Genomic DNA, 14,036 nt, shown 5'->3' on the forward strand with positions numbered 1-14,036 from the left:
CATTTCCCCCTTACCTTTGGAAGGCTTTTTAACTAGGTCTTTGGGGGAAAACTCTCAGTTTTAAGAAAATTTCCTTTTCTCATTTAAAATTAAACAGTAAGTCAACCAATCCAGGCACTATAGGGATGATGTGATGTCCTTAATTTTTTCATATAATGATATGTACGTGTGGTAAGAAATTCATCTTTGCTAAATTTCAAGTTTCGTTTCAGAAGATAAAAGTATGATTTGGGCACTGTTCCCAGAAGTTCCTTTGGGGGAAAATGATACATTTCAAAACTGCAGAGTTCCAGTTGTATTTGGTTAAAATAATCATTTTGGAATGGAGGTTTTCTGTGTCTGTGTTTAAAGAACTGTTCTGTGTGTCTTAGTTCAGATTTGAGAGATGTCAAATTACGTGAACTCCAGGTTGTACACAGTCGCAGCTAATAATAAGCACAAAGTGTTGAGTTGTAACACCAACTAAATGTATTCACATGTCCTTATTTGAGTTTAGGACAGTGCTTTCCTCACCAAAAATAATTAAAACCAGATACCAAGGTTGCACAGCTGGATTTAGGACAAATATGCCACTAAAAAATATCTACTTCTACCCTGAAACAGAAAGGAATGTCTCCTTAAAAATAAAACTCTCTTATGGAAGCAGGATGTACAATTATATCTTAGTTGTGGTCTTAGTTGCAGTATCTACTTTCACAAATGAATTAAGAGAGACAGAAAAAAATCCCAGAAGAAATATAAGAATTGATTCTGGTAAGGCTGAAAGATGTAATTGTGTTTCTACATGACACTAGCATTTTTCACAGAAAAGGCAATATTGAAATATCTGTCAATGATAATGTTAGTTTAAATTCAGCATTTGACACAATATTGTTTTAAGTTGCATGTAGAGTCAAACATTTTGTAGAAAAAAAGTGGAAGTAGGATGTTAGGAACACCCTTAAAGGACTTTACTCTTCAGATATAAAAGCCACTTAGAATGTATTATGAAACTCCAAACTCTTAACAGGTTCCAAATAAAACAAAAATGGCAAGGTATTAGATTAATTTCTATATCCACTTAATCAAAGATTTGGTTAACATTCTATTCTCCATTGCCAAGAGAAAAGTGTTCAGAAAAGGAGTGTATAAGTCATGATGTTTTAATGAACTGCTAGCTTTTGGAAAATAGTTTAAAAAAGAAAACTGAAGCTTGGAGGAAGAGAGTTAGACCAAACTTCATAGCACTAACATTGTTAGCGGGGCTAGTTCAACATTACTAATGATATTTTCAACTGCAAAATAAAGGTATTATTACACTAAAAAGAAAAAATAAAACTAAAAGAGTTCAGCTTTTCTGTTTGAAATAAGGGCCAGATTAATCATATTCTATACATTTTTTTCTATTGTACACAAGTAATACAATCAAAATGTTCACTGTAGACCCTCACACCTCATTTAAAAGATTTTTTTCCCAAACATAACCTCAGCACCAGTTCTCTCTAAAAATATAGACTACACATGAAGATCAAGCTTTTAATTGTATATCTATTTAATTTTATTACTTTCCAAATATAAAATTTATGCCTTGTTTCAAATGAAATTTGGCTCTCATTATTTTATAGCCATCAAAATTAATTTGAGTTGTTTCTTTTCTTTTCCAATCTATATGACAGATCTTTGAAATGTATTTTTTCAACATTTCTAATAGCTAGTGTATCTGCAAAAGGTCAATAAATATCAGTTTAGAAAACTTGTCAGTACAGACTAAAAATATTCTGTACTTTCATCTTCCCAGTAAGCCCTAACAGTGACAGAAACTCTACTTCATAGTGAAATTCAAAGTGGAGATATTTGATGACTACATTAGAATCTAATTAGAACACATCCTATTTAGAGTAAAACTTGGTACAAGTGAAATATGTTATGAACATTATGATGGTTAAACAAACTTTTACGTGCCTTACCCTGAAGGAAACACAAAATAAGAAAAATATAGTCACTGCTCTCAAGATGTTTAGATGAAAATATTCTAAAGATATAAGAAAAGTACACATAATTTTTTAAATAACAATGTTAATTTCATTATAGTATGTTTTCAACTATAATGCCCAAACATTTTAGACATGGCAATAGCAAGATTTCTTTGTGTTCCTATGAATATTCAGATACATTTCAAACATTCCTAGGAGTGGAATAAAATAGTGGTCATCATTTTTGCATTTTGACATCATTTGCATACTGGAAAAACCAAGGAGAATTTTTATTCAACTTTATTCTTTTCTCTTCATCACCTCTTGCCCCAAATAAGACATTAATTTTAATGGGAGCACTTCACTAAACAGCAATTCATTTATTATATTATTGCTTCTACTCTTTTATTAGCATTTTAGTTTATAAATGTAAGCCTTGATTTTTGAAACATTTCTTGAAATACTTAAAACATGCTAAGAGATTTTGGTCTTCAAACAAGATACTCATGACCAGCCAACTGATAATACTAATAAAAACTAACAATGTATCAACTAGATAAGCCTGTTAAAAATGAATACCTTATGAATACTATGTTATCTATATATCCACATTGTGAAACCTGGATTATTGAAAGCTTTTTAATGAAACTTCTTAAAATGGATAAAGTTTAGGGTTTTTTTTTTTTCTCCTCCTTTTCATCATGAGATGACCTTATAATTGTATATAAATTTGTTACTTTATTCAGAGCAAAATAAGTTCATATTTTCCAACTTCACTTTTTTTTAATATATATTTATTTTTGGCTGTGTTGGGTCTTCGTTTCTCTGTGAGGGCTTTCTCTAGCTGTGGCAAGCGGGGGCCACTCTTCATCGCAGTGCGCGGGCCTCTCATTATCGTGGCCTCTCTTGTTGCGGAGCACAGGCTCCGGACGCGCAGGGTCAGCGGCCATGGCTCACGGGCCCAGTGGCTCCGCGGCATGTGGAATCTTCCCAGACCAGGGCTCGAACTCATGTCCCCTGCATTGGCAGGCAGATTCTCAACCACTGCGCTACCAGGGAAGCTCAAACTTCACTTTTGATTTTAACCAGTAAATTATTTTCTTTAGGGAGACCGTGTGTATAGTTTTTGCTAAATAATCATAAATTAAAACACTGAGCAATTAACATATGGCAGACTGTGGCTTATCTTGTTGAACTTTTAAAACCAGCCTATGTATTGGAAGCATTTCTCTCCCTAATCTAAATGTGAAGAAACTGAGACTTCACAAGATTAGGTAACTTGCCTAACGTTCAAGCTAACAAATGGCAGATGCAGGATTGGAACCCAGTCCATCTGAGACCTGAGTCATCACTCTTAGTCACTAAAACATGACACTTCCCAAAAGACATAAACATCCCTTTAGTGTAACAAGTATCAACTACTTGCCAATATACCACACAGGAGGAGGCCTAGGTTGTATGTCATTAGGGAAGAAGTGTTGCTTACTTCATGTAATTCTCCACAATTGCTGGAGAATCTAACCAACCCAGATACATTGGTAAAAGATCACTTGGAATATTATTTAAAATTTTCTAGTTGAGAAGAACAGAACCTACATTATAAAATACATGTTTTATAGTTATATAATATGTAACTTTAATAGACATGCATATGTATAATAAAATTTTTAAAATCTCACATGTAATCAAATAAAAAGCAATAGACTGTGGTTTTGTTCTGAATCACAAATCCCCATCACTGGCCAGAGGAGCTTATGAAATGTCTTTCCTACTCCCTAAGGGAGTCTTCTCTGTGACAGCTGTTTCTCTGCTATGCCCTGACCCACTTCAGTATATCACACCAGTCCGTGGCTCACCATTATCTCTGCCAGTTCACACAGATCTGGTTATTCTGTTATATCAGTCCTCATATGCTAACTACAGTGCAGCATCTTTTTATACCTCTGTAATTGCACAAAATTAAATCTTTAAAATACAGACTTCAAGTATTTCTATTCCTATACAAAGATTCAAACAATGCAGTAACTTCCAGAGGTGTGGCTATTTTCCAACTCAAGTCCTAAAAAATACAGATTACAAAAATAACTTTTTCTGTGTACAACTGCAGTGAAAAAGATTTTATAAATCTTCCTGGATTTGGGAAGTAAGAGAGCAAATTCCAGACTGAATGTCACCTGAGAGTTCCTTAGTGCTTTCAGCTCAAGTGCCATGACAACCTAGTTGCTGTAATCAGTTGTAAGGTTTGTCACTAATAGTATATACGTTGTTTACAGTAATGAAAGTTCTCAGTCTCCTTCTCTGACTGTTCTGAAGCCCTTTCCTTCATTCAGTTTGTAATTTCTAAAGGGTATATATTTGCTTGATTTTTGTGCATCTCCTCCACTAGACTGTAAGCTCCACTGGCTATCCTTTTTTATTATTACACTCCCAGTGCTTAACACAGCACCCATTCTCTAACACTGTTTGGGGCATAAAGAAAGAATGAATAAATCTTGTCCAAATGCAAATCAAATCCTTCAATTTATCTTAAAACTTTCCAATGGCCTCTACTTCCTAAAGCAGGAGCCTAAAACTCTTTGGAAAATATGCAAAATCTTTGATTACTGGGCCTATCCCTATCTCCAGCCTCCTTTTCTTCCATCTCTGCACTCAATCTCTGCTTCATGAATCCGGAAACACTGGAAGTTACCCAAATGTTTCAAACCTTCACATTACCCCAAATTTTGGACATGCTGTTTCATACACCTTAAAAGCTCTTCTCACCACCCAATCATTAGCCCCCGATATGTGATTAGCATATGTCTACTCCTTCTTCAAGGTGCTATTCAAGGGTTCTGTGTAATTTTTCAGTGATGTCTTTCCTAACACTCCCAAATACAATTAGATTCTCCTTTGCCTATGCTCTCATTGCATTTTGTCCATATTCTCATTACAGCAATTATTATATTGTATTCATTATTTACTTTAGGTTTTACTTTCCTACCAGACGAGGATTATGACTACATAATCATCTTGTGATCAGGAGTTGTAGGTTTCATCTATGTGTTATCAGTATTTAACAGAGTGCCTATATATTAAAGGAGATCCTCTATAAACATGTAGTGAATGAATGAAAGAATGGAGGTCTCATTGTTACTTAATTAATGATCATGCCAGGACAGCTGAAAAACCCTTCTATACTTATTTTTTTCTCTGTAAGATGGCAATAAACTCAACATAACTCAGAGTATTACCCTAACAAATGGATTTAAACACACTCTCTAAACTGAATGTTCTACAAATGCTTCCTCAAGACATTTACATATTAAAGACAATTTATAGACATGAATTCAGTTTAGAATTCTAAATCAGAGAGCTTGCAAATAGTATGCTTTTAAATTGTTCACCACACTGTACAATAAAGAGATGATTCTTTTTTCCAGGAAGTATGCTACAACAGATAAGCTTTATCATATCTCACTATTCTTGGTTCCATATTGGGGAACTGTCATATACTGAAACTTAAGTTAGAAAATCTCGGGTGGCGTCTAAGACAGGTTCACCATTATACTAAGCTCTTTAATTACTGAGACTAGAGAGTTATTGAATTTTAGAGCTAGAGGGGTTCCATGAGAGAAGAGCAAGTTTCCAGTATATTTTTTTTCTTAAGAAAATCCAGAATTTGAAGAAAAAAAAAAAGATAACGATGTCACCTTTATCTGGTGCAGGAGTGGTCAATGTAAACCACCTGTATGTAAACTATGAGAATTAACTAAGCATTTCAAGGGATTTATCACCATTACCAGCTCACCTATATAAAGATGACTTTGGGGTACTACAGTAACACAATTCTCCATTATTTCCATACAAAATGACCTCAAAGAGGGAAATAACACTGACTACATTTTTGAGCTGGGTAGCACAAACATGAAAGTGTAATACATTTTCACATCACTTAAAAGACATTTCTGTTAGTACTAAAAGCAAAGGTCAGAAAAGATTTTTTTCCCGAGGGGAAGGGTTGCAGAGAAGAAGTACTGAAAATCCCACCTTTCAGTAGAATAATCTGTCCCTAATGTTGGATTCTTTATTTTTAATAAATGCTCTTGGAGGGCTAATGACGAAAAACAACTCTAATAATAAATAGCCTAATCAAAATGCAAGTCCATTTCTCTAGCACAGACATTAAGAGAAATGAAAAATTCCCATTTGTTTCTTCAGAGAAGATACTTTTATACTGTTTTCTAAAAATTCTGACTTTAGAAAATAAATAAATAAAATATAACATGTGCAGAATGTTTCCTACTCAAGAGGATTCTCTGAAATAATACATGCAGGACTTTTTTTTCTGATGAAAAGTAGTGTCATTACATACTCTACCTTTAGTTAAATTAGTCAAATTCTGTATTTTTCCCCTTTTATGTGTTACAAATTATATATGCTAATTATAAAGCTTTAGTGATTATCCTAAACATTTTACTTTCATATTTAAGAGTAGAGTTTTGCTACCACTTTTAAGACTTAATCAGGGGGGACCTTCAAGATGGCAGAGGATTAAGACGTGGAGATCACCCTCCTGCCCACAAATACATCAAAAATACATCTAAATGTGGAACAGCTCCTACAGAACACCTACTGAACGCTGGCAGAAGACCTCAGACTTCCCAAAAGGCAGGAAAATCCCCACGTGCCTGGGTAGAGCAAAAGAAAGAAGAAAAAACAGAGAAAAAAGAATAGGGATGGGACCTGCACATCTGGGCGGGAGCTGTGAAGGAGGAAAAGTTTCCACACACTAGGAAGCCCCTTCACTGTGAAAACGGGGGATAGGTGCGGCGGGGGGAAGTTTTGGAGCCACGGAGGAGAGTGCAGCAACAGAGGCACAGAGGGCAAAGCAGAGAGATTCCTGCACAAAGGATCGGTGCCCACCAGTACTCAACAGCCTGAGAGGGTTGTCTGCTCACCTGCCAGGGTGGGTGGGAGCTGGGAGTTGAGGCTCGGGCTTCAGAGGTCGGATCCCAGGGAGAGGACTGGGGTTGGCTGCGTGATCACAGCCTGAGGGGGTTAGTGCACCGCAGCTAGCTGAAAGGGAGTCTGGGAAAAACTCTGGACATGCCGAAGAGGCAAGAGACCACTGTTTCAGGGTGTGCGAGGAGAGGGGATTCCTTCCCTGTCTGCCCACAGAAGGCAGAGCACCACCTAAAAGAGCTCCAGAGACGGGCATGAAACGCTCATGTTGCTGGTGTGGCCCACAAGAATCCTGTGTGCAAGCACACATCACTATCCACATGTGCGTCCACCACCCCAGGGGCCTGTGCTGCCACTGTCAGGGTCCCATGATCTAGGGGCACTTCCCTGGGAGAACGCACGGTGTGCCTCAGGCTGTTGCAACATCACACTGGCCTCTACCACCGCAAGTTTGCCCCGCGTTCCAATTATAACTACCGTACACCTCCCTCCCCCCTGTGTGAGTGAACCAGACTCCCTAAGCAGCTGCCGCTTTAACCCCGTCCTGTCTGCGCAGGGAATAGAAGCCTGAGGGTGACCTACATGCAGAGGTGGGGCCAAAACCAAAGCTGAACGGCAGGAGCTGTGTGAACAAAGAACAGAAAGGGAAATTTCTCCATGCAGCCTCAGGGCCAGCAGATTAAATCCCCACAGTAAACTTGAGGTACCCTGCATCTGTGGAATACCTGAATAGAAAAGAAATTAACCCAAAATTGAGGTGGTAGACTTTGGGAGCAAAGGCAGACTTGAGGTTTGCTGTCTGTGACTGAATTGTTTATGATTTCTATGTTTATCTTATTATAGTTTTTAGCGCTTGTTATCAACAGTGGATTTGTTTATTGGTTTATTGCTCTTTTTTTTCTATTACTTTTTACTTTTTTAATTTTAATAATTTTTAAAATATCTTGACATTAATTATTCTATTTTTTAAATTTTTCTTTCTTTCTTTTTTTCTCTCTTTACTTCTGAACCGTGTGGCAGACAGGGACTTGGTGCTCCGGCCAGGTGTCATGTCTGAGCATGTGAGGTGGGAGAACCGAGTTCAGGACGATGGATCACCAGAGACCTCCTGGCCCCATGTAATATCAATCAGCAAGAGCTCTCCCAGAGATCTCCACCTCAGTGCTAAGACCCAGCTCCACCCACGGCCAGCAAGCTCCAGTGCTGGATGCCCCATGCCAAACAACTAGCAAGACAGGAACACAACCCCACCCATTGGCACAGAGGCTGCCTAAACTCATACTAAATTCCCAGACACCCCAAAACACACCACCGGAAGCAGCCCTGTTGACCAGAAAGACAAGATCCAGCCCCACGTACCAGAACACAGGCACCAGTTCCCTCCACCAGGAAGCCTACACAACCCACTGAATCAACCTTAGCCACTGGGGGCAGACACCAAAAACAACGGGAACTAAGAACCTGCAGCCTGTGAAAAGGAAACCCCAAACACAGTAAGTTAAGCAAAATGAGAAGACGGAGAAACACACAGCAGATGAAGGAGCAAGGTAAAAACCCATCAGACCAAACAAATGAAGAAGAAACACGCAGTCTACCTGAAAAAGAATTCAGAGTTATGATAGCAAAGATGATCCAAAATCTTGGAAACAAAATAGAGAAAATGCAAGAAACATTTAACAAGGACGTAGAAGAACTAAAGAGCAAAGAAACAGTGATGAACAACAGAATAAATGAAATTACAAATTTTCTAGAAGGGATCAATAAGAGAATAACTGAAACAGAAGAACAGGTAAGTGACCTGGAATGTAAAACAGTGGAAATAACGACCACAGAGCATCATAAAGGAAAAAAAATGAAAAGAATTGAGGACAGTCTCGGAGACCTCTGGGACAACGTTAAACACACCAACATTCAAATTATAGGGGTCCCAGAAGAAGAAGAGAAAAAGAAAGGAACTGAGAAAATATTTGAAGAGATTATAGTTGAAAACTTCCCTAATATGGGAAACAAAATAGTTACTCAAGTCCAGTAAGCACAGAGAGTCCCATGAAGGATAAATCCAAGGAGAAACACGCCAAGACACATATTACTCAAATTATCAAAAAATAAATACGAAGAAAAACTATTAAAAGCAGCAAGGGAAAAAAAAAAACAAAAACACAAGGGAATCCCCATAGGGTTAACAGCTAATCTTTCAGCAGAAACTCTTTAAGCCAGAAGGCAGTGGCAGAACATATGTAAAGTGATGAAGGAGAAAAACCTACAACCAATATTACTCTACCCAGCAAGGAACTCATGCAGATTTGACAGAGAAATTGAAAACTTTATAGAAAAGCAAAAGCTAAGAGAATTCAGAACCACCAAATCAGCTTTACAACAAATGCTAAAGGAACTTCTCTAGGCAGGAAACACAAGAGAAGGAAAAGATCTACAATAACAAACCTAAAACAATTAAGAAAATGGTAATAGGAACATCTGTATCAATAATTACCTTAAATGTAAAGGGATTAAATGCTCCAACCAAAAGACATAGATGGCTGAATGAATACAAAAACAAGACCCATATATATGCTGTCTACAAGAGACCCAGTTCAGACCTAGGAACACATACAGACTGAAAGTGAGGGAATGGAAAAAGATATTCCATGCAAATGGAAACCAAAAGAAAGCTGGAGTAGCAATTCTCATATCAGACAAAATAGACTTTAAAACAAAGACTATTACAAGAGACAAAGAAGGGCACTACATAATGATCAAGGGACCAACACAAAAAGATATAACAGTTTTAAATATTTATGCACCCAAAATAGGAACACCTCAATACATAAGGCAAATACTAACAGCCATAAAACGGGAAATCGACAGTAACACAATCATATTAGGAGACTTTAACACCCCACTTTCACCCATGGACAGATCACCCAAAATGAAAATAAGTAAGGAAACACAAGCTTTAAATAATACATTAAACAAGATGGACTTAATTGATATTTATAGCACATTCCATCCAAAAACAACAGAATACACATTCTTCTCAAGTGCTCATAGAACATTCTCAGGATAGATCATATCTTCGGTCACAAATCAAGCCTTGGTAAATTTAAGAAAATTGAAATTACATCAGGTAACTTTTCCAACCACAACACTATGAGACTGGATATCAATTACAGGAAAAAACCTGTAAAAAATACAAACACATGGAGGCTAAACAATACACTACTTAATAACCAAGAGATCACTGAAGAAATCAAAGAGGTAATCAAAAAATACCAAGAAACAAATGACAATGAAAACATGACTACCCAAAACTTATGGCATGCACCAAAAGCAGTTCTAAGAGGGAAGTTTATAGCAATACAATCCTACCTTAAGAAACAAGAAACATCACAAATAAACAACCTAACCTTACAACTAAAGCAATTAGAGAAAGAAGAACAAAAAAACCCCAAATTTAGCAGAAGGAAAGAAATCATAAAGATGAGAGCAGAAATAAATGAAAAAGAAATGATGGAAACGATAGCAAAGATCAATAAAACTAAAAGCTCATTCTTTGAGAAGATAAACAAAATTGATAAACCATTAGGCAGACTCATCAACAAAAAAGGGAGAAGACTCAAATCAATAGAATTAGAAATGAAAAAGGAGAAGTAACACCTGACACTGCAGAAATACAAAGCATCACAGGAGATTACTACAAGCAACTATGTGCCAATAAAATGGACAACCTGGAAGAAATGGACAAATTCTAGAAACGCACAACCTTCCAAGACTGAACCAGGAAGAAACAGAAAATATGAAAAGACCAATCACAAGCACTGAAATTGAAACTGTGATTAAAAATCTTCCACAAACGAAAGCCCAGGACCAGATGGCTTCACAGGCGAATTTTATCAAACACTGAGAGAAGAACTAACACCTATCCTTCTCAAACTCTTCCAAAATATAGCAGAGGGAGGAACAATCCCAAACTCATTCTACAAGGCCACCATCACCCTGATACCAAAACCAGACAAGGATGTGACACAGAAAGAAAACAACAGGCCAATATCACTGATGAACATAGTTGCAAAAATCCTCAACGAAGTATTAGCAAACAGAATCCAACAGCACATTAAAAGGATCATACACCATGATCAAGTGGGGTTTATGCCAGGAATGCAAGGATTCTTTAATATACGCAAATCTATCAATGTGATAAACCATATTAACAAATTGAAGGAGAAAAACCATATGATCATCTCAATAGATGCAGAGAAAGCTTTTGACAAAATTCAACACCCATTTATGATAAACACCCTCCAGAAAGTAGGCATAGAGGGAACTTCCCTCAACATAATAAAGGCCATAGATGACAAACCCACAGCCAACACCGTCCCCAATGGTAAAAATCTGAAAGCATTTCCACTAAGATCTGGAAAAAGACAAGGTTGCCCACTCTCACCACTCTTATTCAACATAGTTTTGGAAGTTTTAGCCACAGCAATCAGAGAAGAAAAGGAAATAAAAGGAATCCAAATCGGAAAAGAAGTAAACCTGTCCCTGTTTGCAGATGACATGATACTATACATAGAGAATCCTAAAGATGCTACCAGAAAACTACTAGAGCTAATCAATGAATTTGGTAAAGTAGCAGGATACTACTAAATTAATGCACAGAAAAATTAATGCACAGAAACCTCTTGCATTCCTATACACTAATGATGAAAAATCTGAAAGTGAAATCAAGAAAACACTCCCATTTACCCCTGCAACGAAAAGAATAAAATGTCTAGGAATAAACCTACCTAAGGAGACAAAAGACCTGTATGCAGAAAACTATGACACTGATGAAAGAAATTAAAGATGACACAAACAGATGGAGAGATATACCATGTTCTTAGATTGGAAGAATCAACACTGTGAAAATGACTCTACTACCCAAAGCAGTCTACAGATTCAATGTAATTCCTATCAAACGGCCACTGGCATTTTTCACAGAACTAGAAGAAAAAATTTCACAATTTGTATGGTAACACAAAAGACCCCAAATAGCCAAAGCAATCTTGAGAAAGAAAAACGGAGCTGGAGGAATCAGGCTCCCTGACTTCAGACTATACTACAAAGTCACAGTAATCAAGACAGTATGGTACTGGCACAAAAACAGAAATATAGATCAATGGAACAGGATAGAAAGCCCAGAGATAAACCCACACACACATGCTCACCTTATTTTTGATAAAGGAGGCAAGAATATACAATGGAGAAAGGACAGCCTCTTCAATAAGTGGTCCTGGGAAAACTGGACAGCTACATGTAAAAGAATGAAACTAGAACACTCCCTAACACCATACACAAAAATAAACTCAAAATGGATTAAAGACCTAAATGTGAGGCCAGACACTATAAAACAGAAAAATGAAAACATATGAAGTACACTCTTTGACATAAATCACAGCAAGATCCTTTTTACCCATCTCCTAGAGAAATGGATATAAAAACAAAAATAAACAAATGGGACTTAATGAAACTTAAAAGCTTTTTCATAGGAAAGGAAACCATGAACAAGAGAGAAGATAACTCTCAGAATGGGAGAAAATATTTGCAAATGAAGCAACTGACAAAGGATTGGTCTCCAAAATTTACATGCAGCTCATGCAGCTCAATATCAAAAAAAGAAACAACCCAATCCGAAAATGGGCAGAAGATCTAAACAGACATTTCTCCAAAGTAGATATATAGATTGCCAACAAACACATGAAAGGATGCTCAAGATCACTAATCAGTAAAGAAACGCAAATCAAAACTACAATGAGGGATCACCTCACACCGGTCAGAATGGCCATCATCAAAATATCTACAAACAATAAATGCTGGAGAGGGTGTGGAGAAAAGGGGATCCTCTTGCACTGTTGGTGCAAATGTAAATTGATACAGCCACTATGGAGAACAGTATGGACGTTCCTTAAAAAACTAAAAATAGAGCTAACATATGACCCAGCAATCCCACTACTGGGCATATACCTTGAGAAAACCGTAATTCAAAAGGAGTCATGTACCACAGTGTTCACTGCAGCACTATTTACAATAGCCAGGACATGGAAGCAACCCTGTTGTCCATCAACAGATGAATGGATAAAGAAGATGTGGCACATATATACAATGGAATATTACTCAGCCATAAAAAGATATGAAATTGAGTTATCTGTAGTGAGGTGGATGGACCTAGAGTCTGTCATAGAGTGAAATAAATCAGAAAGAGAAAAACTAATACCGTATGCTAACACATATATATGGAATCTAAAAAAACAAAAAGCAAAAAAAACAATGATTCTGATGAACCTCGGGGCAGACAGGAATAAAGACACAGACGTAGAGAATGGACTTGAGGACACGGGGAGGGGGAAGGATAAGTTGGGACGAAATGAGAAAGTGGCATTGACATATATACACTACTAAATGTAAAATAGCTAGCTAGTGGGAAGCTATCTATTGCATAGCACAGGGAGATCAGCTCAGTGTTTTGTGACCACCTAGAGTGGTGGGATAGGGAAGGTGGGAGGGAGACAAAAGAGGGAGGGGATATGTGGATATATGTATATGTATAACTGATTCACCTTGTTATAGAGCAGAACTAATATAACATTGTAGAGCAAATATACTCCAATAAAGATATTAAAAGAAAGCTCATCAAATATGGTAAAAATTCATGAATTCATAATGATATTTCCACCTTTGGAAGAAACCAGGAAACAAATTGAGAACTGATAATTAAAGGAAAGGGAAAGAAGTGAACATTTACTCTGCCTTTGCAGGGAAAGCAAACAGGCAACAAGGAAAAGTTATGCTTTATAAAGTGTCTAATAAATGTTGAAGAAATGTTAGAATATCACCATTTTGCAATTCCTAATGAAATAATTGATGCAGGAAACGATTATCATTGACTGAAAGAGGATGAGGAACTTTACAATGAATGGTTGGATTGTCTCAGCCAATCTTAACATCACAAAATTGAGAGATAACCAGATAAATATTAACCATATACAATGTGTGGACATTGTTTGCATCCAATTCAAACCAACTGTCGAAAAAACATTATGAGGCCAGTGGTGAAATTTGGCCGATGACTGAATTTGGTTATATTAGAGGAATTTTCTTCAATTT

Source organism: Globicephala melas, chromosome 9 (genome assembly GCF_963455315.2).
Source record: "Globicephala melas chromosome 9, mGloMel1.2, whole genome shotgun sequence".
NCBI classification, from domain to species: Eukaryota; Metazoa; Chordata; class Mammalia; order Artiodactyla; family Delphinidae; genus Globicephala; species Globicephala melas.